Genomic DNA, 19,440 nt, shown 5'->3' with positions numbered 1-19,440 from the left:
TACATCAAGTATAAAATAAACTTCATATAGTATTCTTAAAACAACTTCTCAGAGAGATCAACATCCATGCTGTGTTTCCCACCCCATCGCCCTCTGTGACAACGAGCATTCTGCATTTGCTCCACAGGTTTTGACTGGTGTGTGAAACTGCATCGTGGGTCATTACCACAGCCTGGCCAGCCATGACTGGAGGACATGTTCAAGTATAGACGACATTTGCATTTTGGAGCTCATGAAATATGGGATACACAATTTTCCCACTGGACGGTGATGACTCTTACATGCCTGTTTCCCTTCCTGTACATTTTACTGATCACCATTCACTGACCACCTTTTACAGATCACCAAATCCCTGGCACACAGTAGCACCTGTAAATGTTTAAATGTCCAGGGTCAAGTAGCAGTTCTGTGCAAGACAGAGAGCATCTGAATTTCAAGGAACCTGAGGTGGAGAGAAGAGAGAAGAAACAAAAGAATGAAAAGCCACATATGGTTTAACAGCAGCAGGTTTGTCTCTGGGATGCTATCAGGATAACCTTTCCAATCCCCTTACTCTAGTGTCAAGGGAAACCATACAAGGGGCTCAGAGAGCTCAGAGAACATCCCTGCTACTCAAAAAGGAAAACTGCCTCTGCAAACAGACAGGCAAGAATGAGTTTTTATACCCGTCACCAGCAAGCCTGACACAGCCACATCTGGAAACAACTGCTACACTCCCAAGGGGTCACAGATGAGAGCTGAGCACACAGGAGGGGGTTCTGCTCATTTTATTGCTTCTCAGGCATAAAAGGGTACAAGCTTATTTTTGTGCAGTTGTGTCTTTAAACTGAACCAAGAACATCTTCTTGTATTCCATAGAGATTCAGTATATGTGCTTAGGCACATCACCTCACAATATAGGGGAAGAAAAATCCCAATTCAAGAGTTAGAAGACATGGCCAAATGTTGTCTGATTCAATCTAAGGATAAGAATCAGGGCATCTAGAACAATGGTTCCCAATCAGAGGTGGACACCACTATGGGGTCTCTTAGAAAAACAGAAACCATGCACCTCCCCAACCCTCCTAAGTCCACAGGAGTGATCACCAGGCTGCAGGAGGCTCTTGCTGGCTGCCATGCACTGGCTCAGGTGAGAACCACTGGTGTGGCAGAGGCTCCCTGGGGCAGGAGCAGAACAAAGCTGCCCTGGGTTTGAGTCAGAACCATCCTGAATTAGCCATGTAAAAGGATCCAAGTACTGTTAGTTACTAACCCCAAAGTCAAAATCTGGAAAAGGTGAGGGGCCTGGAAAGGTGAGAGACAGTGTGCCAGGAGGTGGGCTGGAAAAGGCACAGACCATCTTGCCCTGGCTTCCCCAGGACCTGGCACGCATCAGGGACACCGACATTTGCTGAATGAAATTCACATGGCTGATAAGCACATGGTCATGCACATCATCAAATTTCCACAGAGCCACCTACTGTGTGCAGAAAATCTGAGCAGGTTCTGGCAACTCAGGCAAGAAGCATCGCCCGCCCCTGCTCCCCTCCCTCAATTCACAGTGGAACCGATTTTAGTTTTTCTCCAGCTTCATCTGACATCTGAGTAGGTGTTCTACACCCTTTTCCCTATTTAACAATTCCTAGTCATAAAGGAAGCTGCTTCCCGCTCCAAATCACAAATAACTCTCCCTCTGATCTCCAGTCATACAGATGCTAATCATCTTTGCATTTTATATTTTCTGATTATGGTAAAATGTAAAGGTGAAAGAAAATTAGGGGTCTATTTTTAATGCACAAGAAAACTAGAAACCTTTTTCTCTCAAAATAAGAACACTATCAGCCTTATCTCTCCAGTATTTAAAACAAAAGCAGGTTTTGAATTATGGGATTTTCTTGGCTCTACCCATATGAAATGCTATTAAGTAGTTTGTTTTCTGTTTTCCTCTCAATGAAAATACCTGATGAGGTCTTCTAAGTGTCCCAGATTTCAAGGCAGGGCTGAGGGCTGGGGACTGAAAGTTCCCTCAGCTGATGGGGCTCTTTCCAACTCTAACCACCATTGTCCCCCAAAGGCTTTCAGATGAAAAGGCAGAGAGGGAGAAAGGGTTGAGAAAGAGATTCCACCAAAGGAAGCATCGCTCACAATGGTTTCAATGGTTTTGGAATCAGCTAGCCCCCATGACACCCCCAACCACGGTGATGGGTGATCTGAAAATGAAGCATATCAAAATGCTATTGATAAGCTAAATTACCAGACAGCTTATCTGAGGCCCACATCCGCCATATGGTGCCCCAACTTCTGCCGCCTGTTGCTGCCACAACAATAGACACGCCTACCCAGCAAGCACCATCGGACAGAAACCCAGCAGCAGTGGCATGCGGGGCGGCTAGTGTTTACATTTTATTTTGTGCTGTTAGCTTTGTGGACCCCCACCTCAACAGGGACTTGAAACACACATTCAATGTCAAAAATAGGTGTTACCTGCAGACATGTGTGTGCACACCTCATGGGTGCATGTGAATGGGTATACATCAGGTGAACGGAGAGAAAACCAGATGTCAACTTCAGAACCGGAGCTGCCGGGTGGGGGAGGGCGAGCCAGGCAGGCTCCCAGCGAGGGCCTCGAGCAGACAATGCTCTTTTCTCAAAACACTCGGGCGGGCGGGCCTTGGGGAGTGGCTATTTAAAACACTTGGCTCCTTTTATTTCACCACCATGGAAGCGAATTCGGCTCTGAAGTGCCAGAGCAAATGAAGTCATTTGGTTTCCGCGGGCTCCCTTTGCATTCTAGCAGTAGAAGTGAGACTAGACAAGAGTCGGAAGGTCCAGCTGAAGTTGTTCTTTCTTCCAATTAAAACTGATTCCACGGAGGAGTTGGTGCCTGGGCTTATTAACTTTTTTCCTTGAAAAGACAATAAGGTCACAGGAAATTTAAAGGACACTGGACACTGGAATGAATGCTGTCAAAGATGACTCCGTTGACGAAATGCCATCAAGTCAAAGTGTAGAGACGACCAGATAAGGAGATCACTTTCCAAAGGCTTGGTTGATATAAAAGATTAATGGGGACTTGTGTCAAATGAATTCGTAAGATTTCTGCATTTCTTTCTACTTTCTGCTCTCTCTAAAAAGGTTCCTGCCTTCGCAGAGATGATAGCATTGATAGTAATAAAATATTCATTATTTAGTTTACTATCTATTGGGGGAAAACACTGGTTTTCAAAGAACTCAGAACATACAACATCTGGTTATGCAAAAATGCACAAGATGCAGGTCTGGATAGGTGCAAAGCAAAAAAAAAAAAAAGTAAATAAAAGACAATCTCCTAATATTCAGATCTAATTAACTATTACATAAAGGCACTTATTTCATCCCCCCAAATTACCCACACCTCAGCAGACAACATTCTTAGATGAACTTTTCAAATTTTCTTAAACATTCTCAGTAAAAAAAAAAAAAACCCTTTCAAGTTAAATTGAGATTGCACTTGAACTCCATCCAAGAGCAGAGCTGAACTGAATTATGATAATTAGAAAGCTGTGCCTATAAAAATGCAGCGCAGTTCATGCATTTTTTTAAAAGTTCATGCCAGAGAATATAAGTTCAATATGTTCTCACATAATTAACATTTCCCACCATTAGCAGCAGTTTTTCAGTTTATATATCAGTAAAAACAACAGCACTCGTCATTGTTGTATATTCCCATCAATAGTGTTCCAGTCACTTTTCACATACATCCAAACCTGTCCCGGCCTAAAAGCAACCGGAATTTCCCGCTGGAGATGACGGCGACTTAACTTGTTCATCAATAAGCTGGCTTTTCCTTGGAAACCCATTTTCCAATGCTGGGCTCTGTCTGTCCCTTCAACTAAAACTGCTAATGAAATCCTAGGGCAGAGCTTTAATTAATTAGTTTTTAAACTAATGTGGAAAAAGGCAGAAACCATTGCATCAGGATAGTAAATACTGATTTAAAAAGCTGGGGCGGGAGGAGAGAGGGGCTCACAATACAGCCAGCATGGAGCCTTCCCTTGGCCTGCCACAAAAGTAGAAAAGACAGCCTCTTGGAACCAACCTCCCCCACCAAAATCCAATCAGAAGAGAGACCAGTGGTTTCACAGTTAGCCAAAGACTCCCAGACGATGGAAACTATTTTTTAAGAATCCTCCCAACCATGCAAAAAGTCAGTGAACAAAAGAATTTAAGAGCTAAGAGTGAGCTACCCTGTAAGGACCACCATCCCAAAAACCCACTCTTCAGGGGCATCCCGTTCGCTTTAACTAAAATAAAAATACATATTTTAAAATTCTCTTATTCTGCACCACTACACAGCCCAAACGAATCTGAAGAAATGGAGGAATTTCAACTGTGAGTGTAAATATAGGACAAGGTCAAGGAAGCTTGTGATGAGTATGTTACACATTAAGGACTCTCAATACTTAACAGCTTTGAAATAGAACATAAAAACCCACACAAAACACTCCAGATATTTAGATAGAAACATTCTAGCTTTCCAAAAACTACCCCAGAATAGAGAAGGCCCCTACCCTCCCTGATTTCAGATGTGTCCACTAATTGCAAAGGACAAGGGGGCCTAACTTGGTATTTGTCAAAAAGCCTAACCCTGAAACATTAAGTGCTTAGCATGAACCTGAACTATTTGATGGTATCACCTTTGTGAATATGAAAGAATAAAATACATCACTGATATTGTTCCAACATGACTGGGATCTAATTTAAATGCCACAGGGTAATCTGTGTCTTCTACAGATAAAATTTTTAAAAAGCACCATGCAGCTATAGAAGATTATTCCAGCCATCAGTCAGTCCCTGAGAGCCCAGCGGCAAAGCCTAAGTTTGTTAAAGGGCAAAAAGCTTAAAATATATTCTTCTTACCAAGTTCAGAAGTAGGACATGAGCACTCTGCTGTTCCAGTCACTGAACTCTAAAAGGGAAGCTGTAATGCCTGCATTTATCAACAGCAAGGTGGGCTCTGATTTCCTTGCAGTTCTACAGAGAAAGCTGGACAGCATTCTTCAGTCTTTGGAGAAAACAGGCCCCAAAAGTTTTATCACTAAATAGATCCAACCTTGAAGCACAGCTTTCACCCAGCAATATTTTCTTCTCCTTTTGCAATCTATTGGGAACAAGACTAGGTGCCTAAAATATAAGCTTGAAAGTCTTATGTACTATTTGCATGTGAACATGGTCATCGTGCGTACATTAGATCATGCATGCAATGCAGTTATTTGCACCAACCTTCTGAGTGATAAAACACAACAGTTTTCATTTGCAGGCAATATAATCATGCTCACAATTAACACATAATAACATGTGAGATTAGAGCAAAGACTAATCCCACAGATGCGCAGGCTCTTGTACAATCACTGCGTATGAGATAATCAGTCCATTTCTGAAGCAAGAAACCTTAAAGTATTGTTAATGGCACAGCTCATTTCAACAGCCTCTGTAATGTTTGGGATCTACTTTCTCTAACAGTCCCTGTTACATACTTTTCTGCTGAAAATGTAACAACAAATATGATCGAGACACAGATGATAGACAACCACAAGTATATCCTTCCCAAATTTCCCCATTGAGAAATGCCCTTTTATACTTGCTGTTCCGTATTGTCAGGGCCAGCAGAATTCAAAATTGTTTATAAATGACTGAAGCTCAAGCAGCAAAAACAAAAAACAAAACAAACAAAAAAAAACCCCAAAACAGAAAACTGGTTTTCCTTATGACCAGCTTGTCCTTTTTCTAAATAAAGGGGGGTGCCAATCCCCAAAATAAGTGTATAAATATAGAATTCTTGCTGTATAAAGCAAAAGATGGGCAGAGGAGACGGAAGGGAGGAGAAAGCTAACCTCCCCCCGGGCTGCACCCCCACCCCAACTCTCCCTTCTGTGTAATTAGTTTGCTGCTGCAGCACAGGCGCACACTGTACCACAATGCAAGGAAGCGCCTCTCGGTGAGAAATTCATTTCAGTCTGGCTCAGTCCAAGTTAGGTTGCCCCCCCCCCCCCTTAAATTAAATTTCACTAAATCTATGTCATGGTGAGTCCTGGTTTATGTTTTGGGAAAAGAAAAAAATCTCTAATAATCTGTCAAGGATATTCTCTGGATGGAATTCTGTCACCTTACAAAAGATCACACAGAGGACTCTAAACAAAGATTCTTTCCTATAATATATTTTTACTCTCACTGTCAGCGCAGTGTCACACTGGTTTTGTTTCAAAGTTGTAAAAAAAAAAAAAAAAAGGAAAGAAAGAAAGAGAAAGGGTATTCTAATAGTCTCCTAAAACTGTGGATCAAATAATACTTACCATTTCAGTAGAAATAAAATGGTCTACATTGGCACTTTTATACCATCAGCAAGAACCAGTAACGGATACTGCTTATCAGTTCATTTTTTTTTATACCAACAACAAATAAAAGAATTGTAAACTCCATTTAAAACCTGAAACCTGAGAGTTCAACACAGAGTTGCACATACAAAGAAATGCTAAACAAAAATATCTGTGACCATTTATGGAAATACTGAGATTAGAAAAATAAGCCTTTCCCCGAAAATATTATCAACAATTCAAAACCTCACTGTTGACAAAGGTTCAACTAATCCATTTGTCTTTCCTGAGTCACTCTGTAATTAGTTCTACTATTTCCTTCTACAGAAAAAAAGATTCTTACCAAAGTTGGATCTCGGTCTGGCCCGTATAAGCATTCAGATGTGATTGGGCCCAAAGATCCTATTTACGGAAGGGCACAAACCCAACTGTGAAAGGATGAAGCACTGGGCACCGCCTGAGGTCTGTGCCCCAACCCCTGCCTCCAGAGTCCTCTAGCAGAGAATCCCCCCCATGAATAAGAAACAAGCAAGATCCATGGCAGACTGCAGACAAGGAGCCCACTGGTTGCATTCACAATGCAGGGAGATCGCGTTTTCCTGAAGGGATCTATCTACTCAGGTAACCACCTGCAGGAACCTGGCACACCACAAATGATCAGACCACCTAAACTTCCAGAAACAATCATACTGAAAGGGGGGAGAAAGGAACATGTGGTTGTCCTGAACGGATGGTGTTCAATCCTCCGTTGCAGTATCTGTAGCATTTTATTTTTATTTTTACACTATTTTGAAATCTGATAGGTTTTGCAGACCTTTCTGTCCCAAGACCTGGGTTTCCTCCAAGGCACTGTTTTTAAAAGACGGCTTTTTTACATTACCCGCTCCTGCAACATCATCTGTCTCTAAGTTTCCAGGGCTTACTGAGGTCAATTTTCATTTCTGCAAATCACAGGCAGCCACTTGCTTCTGAGAAGTTAACAAGCCTTCTGAGAAATGCTGGTGGCTGGTATTTCATTGTTTCACAAATATTTTTGTCCAGTGACACCATTCGACTTTAAATAAATCTTTAAAAATAATTAAAAAGCAAGGGAAATTATGATCTGGATTTTTTTTCTTTCGTGGGAGGAGAATAGGGAGCTGTGAGCCCTCCATTGTTTTCGACTCATTTAAAATGTTACCTCAGTTAAAAAAAATACACATTTTTTTAAAAAGGAAACTCACAGAAGTTGAACTTTCTTTAAAGCGGGCCTCTGGACTTTTGAAAACAAGTGTTGCTACTACGAACAAAGACTAGAAGTGCACCCTGATTTTTCTCTCCTCCTGGGGATCATTTCTCTTCCAATAAACAAACAAATCTCCCAGTATTTCCTACCGAAGGGAAGTTTTCCAGGGAAAGTCTCCTCCAGGGTTTGGTGGTAACTGCGACTCAGTCTTTTTTGGACACAATGTTTCTGCTGACTCCTGAAAATTTTCCACTTGAATGTGCAATGAAGCAGCGGCGGCGGCAGCAACAGTCCTGGAGAAGCGGCAAAGACGACCGTGCCTTCTTTCATCTTTGAAAAGGAGCGAAACCCCCACGAGCGGCACAAGTCGGCGAAGACCCTGGGCGGGCCTCGGGGGGGCCCAGACGACTGGGGCGGCCCGGGAGGCTCTGGGGCGGGGGGGGGGTCGAGCCGGCTTCGGACTCCCAGGCGGATCTCCCCGCCCGCGCTTGCTCGAACTTCTGACTTCTCCGAGAAAACGTGAAAACGGCCGGACGATGTGAGGGTATGTGCGTGTGTGTGTGCGCGTGCGGGCGGGAGAGGGGGGCGCGGGGGGCGCGGCGCGGCCGGCCCGGCGCCTCCAGGGCCGCCATCGGGGGCCGCCTGTTGCCGCGCGGGCTCCGCAGCGCGGAGCCCAACTTGGCGTCCCGGCAACTCACGCGGCGGCGCTGGGCCGCTCACCTTGAAGGGGGCGCGGGAAGGGAGGCACGGGGGCCGGGGCCCGGCCCCGGACCTCCGCGTGCCGGTTCGCCCGCCCGCCGCACACAAAGCAGAGCCCGGAATGAAAGAGCGGCCAGAGCGGAACGCGCCACTGGCCCCCTACCCCGCGGCGCCCCGTGCGCCCCTCGCACCCAGCAACAGCCCCGCGCGCCAACTTACCTCGCGAAGGGAGCCGCCGCAGCGCCCGGTGAGTCCAAGGCAAACTTCGGTGCCGCTTCCCCCGCCCTCAGCTGGGTGCCCGGCTCCCTCCCCGACTCCCGGTCCCCGAGCTGGGATACCCCACCCCTACTTAGCACCGCTCCTGCCCCGGGGCCGGCTGGGCACACTGGGCTACTGCCCGCGGGTCCGGGCAAAGGTGGACGGGGTGGGGGGGCTTCACTGCATGGCCTGTCCCCGGACTCGGCCGCCCCGGGCCCGGGCCCCGCCGCGCGGACTGACCCACAAGGTGGAAGCGAGTCTGCAAAGTGCTTGGTGGGCGCCCGCGGCGGGCGGCGGGGCCGCGGCGGCGGCTGCAGAGGCTCGGCTCGGCTCGGGCGGCGAGGCGCGGCGCGAGCGATGCTAAGAATGTTCGGAATGAGGACAGGAATGAAATGAACGCCAGGACCGAACTCGCTCCGGAGGGGTGGGGCCTTGGTGACGTCATGCGGCCGGCCGCCCGGGGCCGGGGGCGTGGCCTGCCGCCGCCGGTGACGTCATGGGGATTCGGGGCGGGCCTGGCTGGACTGCCAGGCTGTTGGGGCGCGGGCTCCCCCCACAGAGCGGTGGCGGGGCGGAGTCTCGCGCCCACGGAGGAGTAGGGCGCGCGCGGGAGCTGCCCTGCCTCCTCCAGGCGGGGGCTCCGGGCTTTGTCCCGAGCTGGGCGGGGTGGATTGGAGGATGGAGGCCTGGAGGAGTCTGCGTCCGCGCGGAAGAACCTTGGAAGCCTGGGTTCTCTCTTTGGGGCGGCGCCGAGGCTGGGGCTGCGTGCGCCGCGTCAGCCCTGCCTCAATTTCCCTCCTCCGCAACCGGGAACTTTAGGCGGCCACAAAGAGAGCTTCTGAACTCACGAAAATCTGCAAGTCAGGGGAAGTGAAGTTCCTTTTCTGGAAATTCAGGTGGTTGTCCTCTAGCGTGGTGGACGCCTTCCCACGGCCGGATTCCCAGCCTGCCATTTCTTCCCCTGTTTTCTTTCACTTTATAAAAGTTCAGGGTCCTCTTTCAAGTCTAAGTAGGCCCTACTGTTGGGAAGAAAACGTTTAGCACAGAAGAGAAATAATGATAAAGTTCGAAATAACCCTACCTTGTTAGCATGGTCTTCTTTAAGTCATTCAAGAAATTAAGTTCACTCCTCGCTGTGGGTTGTATGTACTTTTCCAAAGTAATGGGTCAAGTAAAAGCTCCCTAAATTATAAAATGCTATATATGTCACATCACACCTTTGTGTGGGGGTGGTGGTGGGGGCACTTAATTTCCATAGTAAGAGAATTACGTTAATCATACCTTTGGAGGTAGTGACCCAAAAGTTACTTAGCAGACCCAGTGGGAAAATCAGAAAACAGCTGGGTGAAGTTGACTCACTGTCAGAACTGTCAAAAATTTGGGGTAATTGTAATTTTCAGTTTTATTTAGATCAAAATAGCAAAACAGTACCTGTACTGTTGACCTCATCCTTTCTAGGCACTTTGCTCTTTCTTCCTATTTGGGGCCTCGGGATATGTAAATAACGATGCCTAATTTATGTGCCCCAGGAATCCCCTAAATATAGACAACTGGAAGAAGGGGAATATGACTCACTTACTAGAGCATACTATTATTGACATTTTTGTTGAGAGTTAATTCACATGCAATTGTAAAAAAAAAAAATAATAAATAACACAGAAATTTTTCACTGTGCCCAGTTCTCCCCAGTGGTAATGTCTTCCAAAATCACAATCAGGATATTGGCACTGATACAATCCACCAAACTTAAATTTCCCAAGTCCTACTTGTACTCATTTGCATGTACCTGTATTTAGTTCTATACAATTTTCCTCACCTGGTAAGTATCCACCACCATGGTAAGGTACTAATGTATTTCATTTCTAGTTTGTCTGCAGTAAGGTAATACAATGAGGTTCACAATCATGACCCCAGACACCTAGGCACTGGTTTTTGGAAATGTGTAAAAACATAAATAATTGGACATTAAAACTGTACTAGACGTATCTCTCAAAGTATTCTCGTCTTATAAAAGTACCTGATAGAATCTGATGGTAATGGCAGCCAAACAATATGGTTTCTAAACCACTGTTTGTTGGCCCAGTGCACCTGGGTGCCTTTCGGAGTCTAGCTCCTATCTCACAGCCACCTGGCAATACAAGGTCTCCCATTCCTTACTGAAATGAAAAAAAAATTCTTTGGCCTGGGATTCAAAGCTCTTTGTGATGTACTGTGACTTCCTGACCAGTATTTACTCCAATTTCTCCCATCTGCATGCATATTTTTTCTTCCAGGAAGACTGCTCTATTAGATATTTCCTCCCTAAGACCCTTGAAGCTCTTTGTGCCAAACATATTACTTGTATTCAGTTAATTACCAGTGTACTGGGTGATACCTCCATATCTAAGCCTCTAGAAAGTGGACTGGGTCTCATTCAGCTACATGTACACTGCCCAGTAACTACACATAAATGGAAATAACTCTTGTGAGTGAGGATTCAAACTGAGGCAGTCCAGCTCCAGATTTCAGGCCCTTCACTGTCCATTCAATTGCCTAAAGACAGTAAGTACTATACAGAATAGTATACTAAAGATCAGCCATCTGCCGGAGTGGCCAATCCTGAGATATAACAATTATTTGTATCATAATGATACAAGACAGTTTGTTACCAAGTATTAATAAGGAAGAAACTAACTTGTTACACATTAGAGAAACAGTAACTCACTTAATGGTCTCAAATCATGCTGAGATGGAAACTCTTGAGTGGGCTTTAAACTACAAAGGAGAGCCAGTAGGTTAGAACAGCAATTTTCAACCAGTGTGCCACAAGAATTTTTAAAACATGCAGTAAATAGTCAGGGGCACTGACCTCTTTTCCCTTAGACTGTCGATTTTTTTTAAAAAATGACAATAGCGAACATGAGGCGTTTGGTGTGAATGAATCAAAATTATACCTATTTTTTGTCAGATCAGCAGAAAATATATTTTTTGGTGTGCTGCAGAATTTTAGCAGTTAGTTTGTGTGTGCCATGAAATGAAAAAGCTTGAAAAATCACTGGATTAGAACTTACCCTAAGGAAGCACCTGGCACAGGAAGATAATACTTTGTAAGACAAGTAAAGATGTCTCTGTAATAATGATGCAATTTGTCTCATTCCTAATAAAGTTGAGCACCTTATTTTAAAGGAGTGTAAATCGGTATAACCACTTTGGAAAAGTTTGGTATTGGCTAGTGAAGTTGAAGATATGCTACTCTATGACCCAGAAGTTGCTCTTAGAAATACAGACAAGAGAAACTCAGGTACCTGTCTGTGCACCTGGACACATATACAAGAATGTTATCTGGGTCATTTTTGTAATAACCCCAAATGAGAAGCTGACCAAATGTCCACTAATAGTAAAGGGGATAAGTGAATTGTAATGTAATCACACAGTGGAACACTACACAGTACTGAAAATGAATGAGGTATAGCTTCATAGCTTCATTCATGGATGAATCTGAAAAATATAGTATTAAAATCTGAAAAATATAATATAATATTATATTATAATATTTTTCACATGCTTTTCATGTGAAAAAGCATGAAATAAAAGAGTCCATGTAGTATAGTTGTGTTTATATGAAGTTTAAAAGCAAGCAAAATTTAACAGCATTGCTTAAGGATATATATTCAGGTGGCAAAACTAGAATGAAGGAAAAAATAGAAGAGCATGAAGTCATTACAACAAGTCAGGGACAGTGGTTATCAGTAGGGATAGGGCATGTGTCAAGGAAGGGAAACTCGAGAGGGAGCTTCTGCAGTGCTGGCAATGTTATATTTTTGCCTGGTTTCACTGTAATGATTCGTTAGGCTACCTATTTGTTTTAAGCACTTTTTTCTGCATATGTTATATTACACAATTTTTAAACATTAAAAATTAATGTTGAAGACAGCTGCCAATATTCAAATGTCTCTTATCTGCCCAGGACTTGACTGCTTCTAAATCCTATCTTCTCTCTCATATTCACAATCATTTTAGTACGCATCATTCCCTCTCTTCTAGATCTTTGACATCACTCTGTACTGGACCCTTTCCATCAGCATTTAAACATACAGAAGTCTCTCGCCCATCAATACATACATACATACAGACAGACAGACAGACATAACCTGTTGCTCTAACATCATCCTCAGCTACTGTCCTCTCTCCTCCCTTTCGCAGCTGAACTTCGGAAAAGAATTGTCTGATTACCTCCATTTCTTTACCTCCCACTATTCCTCAGCCCTGTCCAACTGGACTTCTGTCTCCATCACTTATTTTATCAAAATAGGTGTCTCTCTAGCCTTCATTACTCAGTGCAGCTAGCTCAATGGGCCTTTCATTCACCCTGTCTTGGATCATTCGACATCGTTGACCATCCCCTCCCTGAAACCATCTCCCTCTCTCCCTGGCACAACTTTTTCCTTTTCCTCCTATTTATCTGCCTGCTCTGTCTCATTTTCCTTTGCTGACCCATTCTCCTCTAGCTATCTGTTAAATCTTACCAGTTCTGGATCCTAGGTTTCCTTCTATTCTCACCTGCTGTCTAGTCTGCAGCTGAAATTCACTCCATTGATTTTAATTACTCTTTGTTTTTGTTGTCTTTTCAAACGTGTACATGCAATCCATTCCTCTCCTTGGAAGTCCACACGTATCTTTCTAATTTTCTGCTTGAGAGTATCACCGTGGTATCTCAAAAATTATGTCAAAAAACCTGTCCCAAACTCTGATCTTCCACCATGAATATGGTCCTCATCACGTTTCCCATGTCTGGGGAGACCACCAGAAACCTAGATGCCAGGCTTGATACATTCTCTACCTGCCGAATGCCCTTCCTGACGTTCTAGAAAGCAAAAGTCAATCTACAATCCTGCGTGAGCCAACCCCTCCCAACCTTTTCAGGCATCTCACATCTCTCCCTTTTAAACTAGGTGTTCCTGGAGCCCACTGGATAATTTTAGTTCCTCAGATGTATCATCTGTCCACAAGGCCCTTGTTTGTGTGTGCATAGCTCCTTGGAATACCTTTCTCTCCTTTTTGTCTAATTCATTCCTTTCCTCCTGTTATTAGCTCAAATGTTATTTCAAGTGAGGTTTTTGTTCCCATATCTTCAGATTTTATCACATGATTTTCTATTGTATTAGTTCTCTAATGCTGGATAACAAATATCCCCAAAACAGTAATAATCATTTATCATCTGTTGTGACTTCTGGGGGTCAAGTATTTGGGAATGACGTGGCTAGGTGGTTCTGGCCTGTGGTTAGTCTCTCATAAGACTGTAGTCAGATGTCAGCCAGGAATGCAGGACAGGACTGGACTTCCCACTCCAAGACTGCTCACTCACAGGGCTGGCAAGTGGTGCTGGTTGTGGAAACAGGGCTCCGTTTCTTTTGTACGTGGACCTCTTCATATTTCTCAAGCTTGGACTTCTTCACAACATGGCAACTTGGATTCAAAGCCAAGCATTAAGAGAGAGAGAAGGAGTGGGAGAGGGAGAAAAAGTCTTACTCTTTTTCTGAACTAGCCTCAGAAGCCACATAGCATCACTTCTACCATATTCTCTTTGTTGGATGTGAGGAGAATTAGATTCTACCTTTTAGAGGGAGAGCATTAAAAAATCTGCAAACATTTAAGAAATCATCTGTACTCTCTCTTCCTGGACTATCAAAGTCTGAAAGTTTATATAACATAAAGATATAGTATATAATTCTATAGTATAGTATATGTGTATATGGTATATATGTGTGTGTGTGTGTGTATATATATGATTATTTGATTAATGTCTATCTTCCCACATCAGAACATAAGCTAGTAGAACAAGAAGCATATCTGCTTTTGCCTACCATTTTATTCCTAATACCTAGCACATTAGCTGACAATCAGTATGCAATAAATATAAATAAGTTACTAATTATATTTAACACCAGTGACAGCCCATTTAAGTGTGAGGTCTGTCCAGAGGTATCTAGCCATGTACTATGAAAAATAGACATTTATTGAAGAAGATACAATATTACAAGAAACATTATACATAGGACAATGATGCCTCAGTCCCCTTCAAAGTAGGCACCTTGGGACCTCACACAGTTCTCCCAATTGCCATCAGCTGCCTCAATGTATTTTCCTGAATCTCATCGACAGTCTGAAATCTCTTCCTTTTCAAAGGTGATTTTAGTGTTGGCAAAAGCCTGAAGTTACAGGGTGCCAAATCTGGCTGTAGGGAGGCTGAGTCACCTGGGTGATTTGATGTTTCACCCAAAAACTCTACATAAGATGTGATACATGAGTGGGCGTGTTGTCATGATGAAGCTGCCAATCACGAGTTGCCTATAACTGCAGCCTTCTGAATCATCTGAATAGTTTCTGCAGAGGATGTTCAAGCTTAACACAAAATTGGATGCAGATTTGTTGCTGTGCTTGCTCAGTCATTTTGAATACAATGGCCACAGAGTACATGTGCCCACTCAACAGCATCTGCTGCCCCACTGACTAGTACAGTGAAGTCAGCAGTGTTCACACATGCACATTCCAGTCCACTCTCTTTGGCTGCTGGGTTACATTGATGTCGCATAAATCATTCCTATTATATTAACAATGGCTGGGCTTTTTCCAGACAGATCTAATAGGTATTATTCTTTCCATTTCATAGGTATGAAGTTAAAATGGTTGCATGACTTTCCTGAGGACCAAAATTTGCATCAAGGTCTCTGATACTAAGCCAGAACTATTTCTAGAACTCCAGACTTTCTCCCTATGACCACAAAAGAAACACAAAAGCTACCTTAGCCTGAGTAAATAATCTCCTGTGTTTCCACATTTCCTCATCACGAAGACTTGGGGTAGTTAATGTGGCTTCTCAGGTATATGGATTAGAGGACAGGACTGTCATTAAGGTGAGAAAACACTCAGAATCTAATCATGAAAAGAATTATTCTCCCAAATAATTGATCTTTGTAAGTGTGTTGTCATGAGCAAAACAGAAGAGAATGTGAAATTTCTGAAACTACAAGATTGCTCTTGGGAGGATCAACCAGAGTTGTTGCTGAGAGAACTAGTACCTCTCAACAAATAGCAAAATCTTCTGTCTGACCCCATGCATTCCTCCACTCCTGTGGAAGGCCTCTCCTTCATCACTAAGGAGAAAGGGGCCATGCAACAGCTGTTCTGTCCAGTGAGGTGACCATTAATCGTGTGTGGCTATTAAATTTAATTAATAAATAAATTTTGAATATTTAGTGCCTCAGCCACATTAGCCACATTTCATGTGCTCAGGTCACCATGTAGCCAGTGGCTACCATATTGGGAAGTGCAAATATAGAACATTTATATCATCACAGAAAATTCTTTTGAACACTACTGCCGGAGAACCTGGGTAATCCTAGCCCCAGAGAACATCAAGTCCATGGAACAAGGAAAAACCAAGGGCTGGAACAATTTATCCACCCCAGGGAGAGCCCCAACTCACACTTATAGGAAAATGTTACTAATCATGGGGTTCTGGGCATGGATTGCCTGTGTAGGTTTGTGGTCTCTCATCTGGCTTTCTTCTCCTTCATTTCTCCCTTGAGCCATCAACTTTTATTTTATTTTATTTTATTTTTTATTACAGTTTGCATTCAACACTATTTTGTATTGTTTCAGATGTACACCGCAACAGATAGACATTTATATATTCTTCTTTTTAAAATATTTACATTTATTTTTAGAGAGGGGAGGGGAAGGAGAAAGAGAGGGAGAGAAACATCATTGTATAGTTGCCTGCCATGCACTCCCTACTGGCGACCTGGCCCGTAACCCAGGTGTGTTCCCCAACAAGGAATCAAACCAGTGGCTCAGAGCTTCGCTGGCTCACGCTCAATCCACTGAGCCACAACAGCCAGGGCAGATAGACACTTACATTTTACAAAGCATCCCGTCTGACAATTAGGTGCCCACCTGGCACCATAGACGGTCACCACAATATTGTCGACAGGACTTCCTGTGCTTTATCTTATATCCCTGTGCCTATTTTGAAACTACCAAGCAGTACTTCTTAATCCCTTCACCTTTCAACCTCATTTTAAATAATTACCATCACTCTCCAAACCAGACCTCTCCTTACCTGCTGCCTTAAACCCAGTGAACCTTGGTCTAGCCTGGAACAACACATCTTTGATACCTCCCTCTGCTTCAAATTCCATCTTTTACTTAGGCCAGCCTCTGTCCCTCTTGTATTGGAGTATGTGATTTCCCTCTCTCTCAAAGACATCCTCTCCCTCAACTTCTCCATCAAGATGTGTTTTGGATTCTATGGGGTTAGCCAAAAAGTTTGTATGGTTTTTTCCATATAATAAAAGATATATTTTTCATTTTCACCAATACTTTTATTGATTTGGATATTTTGAGTATGTTGGCTGTCTCCCACTTGTTATAATGTTGATTGTTGTCAATTAATGTCTTGATTTGATCGCTATCAACTTCAACTGGTCTACCCAACTGTGGAGCATCATCCAGCAAGAAATCTCCAGCACGAAATTTCAAAACCACTTTTGACATGTTTGGTCAGTCGACAACACCAACTCCATACACTGCACAAATCTTTTTTTTTTTTTTTTGCATTTCAGTTGCATTTTTCCCTTTCTTGAAATAATAAAGCATAATATGCCGAAAATGTTGCATATTTTCTTCCATCTTCAATATTAAAATGGCTACACAAAAATTCACCAATTTCGATGTCTTTTTTTAATGCATGCTGATATGCCAGCTGTCACATACAATCTAACAAAATTGTTACGAATGAAGTTCAAGACAGCTAAGCACTACCAGAGCCATCTCACTGAAAAAAAGAAAAAAATTAACTTTTTGGCCAACCCAATATGTCGCTTCACCTCACTGGAGAGTTTGTTTCACTCGTTATTCTCTGTCTCTTCAGCTTTCAAGAGTACACAGCTTCCTCAGTGATGTTAACAGCTTCAACTGGGCCACTAACTCCTCTTCCCCTTCATTTCTCTACCAATTGGCTTTGGGAAACTTCTCATTTCCCTCATTTCCCACATAGGGCCTGGCTCTCATTTGACCCAGTTGCTTCTCATTTATTAAAATTTATTCTGGATATGGCATTCAAGTCTCTCTACCATCATTCTCTCACCTAACTTCTTACCCATTTTTCTCTTTGTTACCTAACCACACTCCTCTCTCCACCATCCACCACACATGTCTAAGACATCCCTGTGCCTGCATCTTTATTAATACTATTTCTCTTGCCAGAAACACTTGTTCCATGCACAGCCCCTGCACCTTTGGCTGCTGAGCTCAAGTTGCTCCTTCTTGACAAAGTCTTTCTGATAATAAAAGCCTGTCGTACTTCTCTGACTCCTACCACAGAGCACAGACCACCTGGGGCTACTAAATATAGTTGTATTGATATTCATCTTCTCTCGCTAGTTGAACTTCAGGTTCCTTCCTGGCAAGGATTTAGCATACACGTCTTTACACTCCCAAGACTTTTTAATGTAGAATCTTGTGCACAGTGGATATTCAGATATCCACTGGGTTGGATTGGGTCGATTGACTCGTACACTGACATATCTCATTATCACTTAAAAAGGAGTCCAGGGTACACCATGAAGCACTATTTTAAATGCGTCTCCTGAAGAGAATATTATGAAATAAAGGCTGTCACAGCTATTTGCTATGTAAGTAACCGAAGGATGAAAGTGGAACACTAAAACATAAGACACCTTTTGGATGATCCTAGGACTGGGGATGTGAATGAGTGCAGGGAACTATGAAGAGATGCATAGCTGGCAAGCATCATTGCTATTGTGGATACATTTTGGTGGGTTTAAAAACATCTGTGCTGAGTTTTTTTGGTTTTGGTTTTTGGTTTTTGTTTTTTTTTTCCTGTTTGAGTAGGGAATGGGGTTGGTACAGGAAAAAAGGTTCTGGCTTTGAAGACAAGCAAAACTTGTCCTGGACCTCAACCTTTTTGCTGACTTGATGTATGAAAGCAGGTAAGTAATCTCTTTTTAAATTGTAGAAGAACATTATTTATCTGAGGAAAGGTTTATGATAAAAATATAAATAATATAGTATCATCTTTATAATTTGTTTTTTAAAAAGTGTGTGTGAATATACATGAAAAAAGTGCCAAAATGCTATAGGTATTATCTTTGGCTTTTTCTGTGTTTCTCAAGTTTAAAGTGCAGTGACTTTTATAAAGAAGGCTCATTAAGGGACTTCTAGTCTAGATAGCAGCATAGGCAGACCTGGCTTGCCTCTTCACACAACCACAACAAAATTACAACTAAAATATAAAAACTGTTGCTCAGAACCAACAGCAATTGAGCTGAATGGAAGTCCAACAACTACAGAATTAAAGAAACCAGATCCATCCAGACTGAGCCTGCACGCTAGTGCCGTATCTAAGATTCCATCAACCTGGCTAACAGTTTGATTTATCTTGGAGATCCCCAGAGACTACGCCCCACACAATTTATGGGCCCACCCTAGCTGCTTTTCCATATGAATGGCTGGTCTTGGCTCCTGCTTCACAACTTCCTAAATCCTCTCAAACAAGCAGCAGCTGGCCTCAATGAGCCCCAGGCCTGGAACTAGCAGCCTAGATTCACAATTTGGCTTTACCTGGAAATCTCCAAGCACAAGTACCAGCTATCTCAGATTGCTTTACAACTCAGGCAAGGTTAACCCAGACAAAACAGAGTTGGGAGCTGATCTTGGCCTGTACCACTCAGGAAACCCCATGGCCAGCGCACTAAATAGACAGTTACAGACCACCACCCTGCCCCTGCACAGCTGAACCTCCACAGAGGGTGGAAGTTGGTGGTCAGTGGTCACAGCCAATTCTTGCAGCAGTCTGGCCTGGGTAAATCCCACCCATTGACCTGCCAACAGCAACTAAGGCTCAACTACAAGAGGAGGGTATAC

At 43.2% G+C, this 19,440-nt stretch overlaps 1 protein-coding gene across 8 annotated transcripts in view; it reads right to left on the bottom strand.

Moving 5' to 3' along the window:
• TEAD1 (TEA domain transcription factor 1) overlaps positions 1-8,584 on the bottom strand; it is a 247,566-nt gene extending 238,982 nt beyond the window's left edge. For 7 of the 8 annotated variants that reach the window (XM_036029046.1, XM_036029048.1, XM_036029050.1 and 4 more), the window contains exon 1: positions 8,476-8,584. The gene's annotated coding sequence lies outside the window, so the exon portion shown is untranslated. Of the gene's footprint in view, positions 1-7,706; positions 7,851-8,475 lie in introns of all 8 variants that reach the window. The other variant, XM_036029047.1, reaches the window with a different exon arrangement.
• Positions 8,585-19,440: the final 10,856 nt, after the last annotated feature.

Source organism: Phyllostomus discolor, chromosome 6, assembly GCF_004126475.2.
Source record: "Phyllostomus discolor isolate MPI-MPIP mPhyDis1 chromosome 6, mPhyDis1.pri.v3, whole genome shotgun sequence".
In the NCBI taxonomy this organism is placed as follows: Eukaryota; Metazoa; Chordata; class Mammalia; order Chiroptera; family Phyllostomidae; genus Phyllostomus; species Phyllostomus discolor.
The sequence above is the reverse complement of the archived record's forward strand: the minus strand, read 5'-3'. Positions and strand labels throughout refer to the sequence as shown.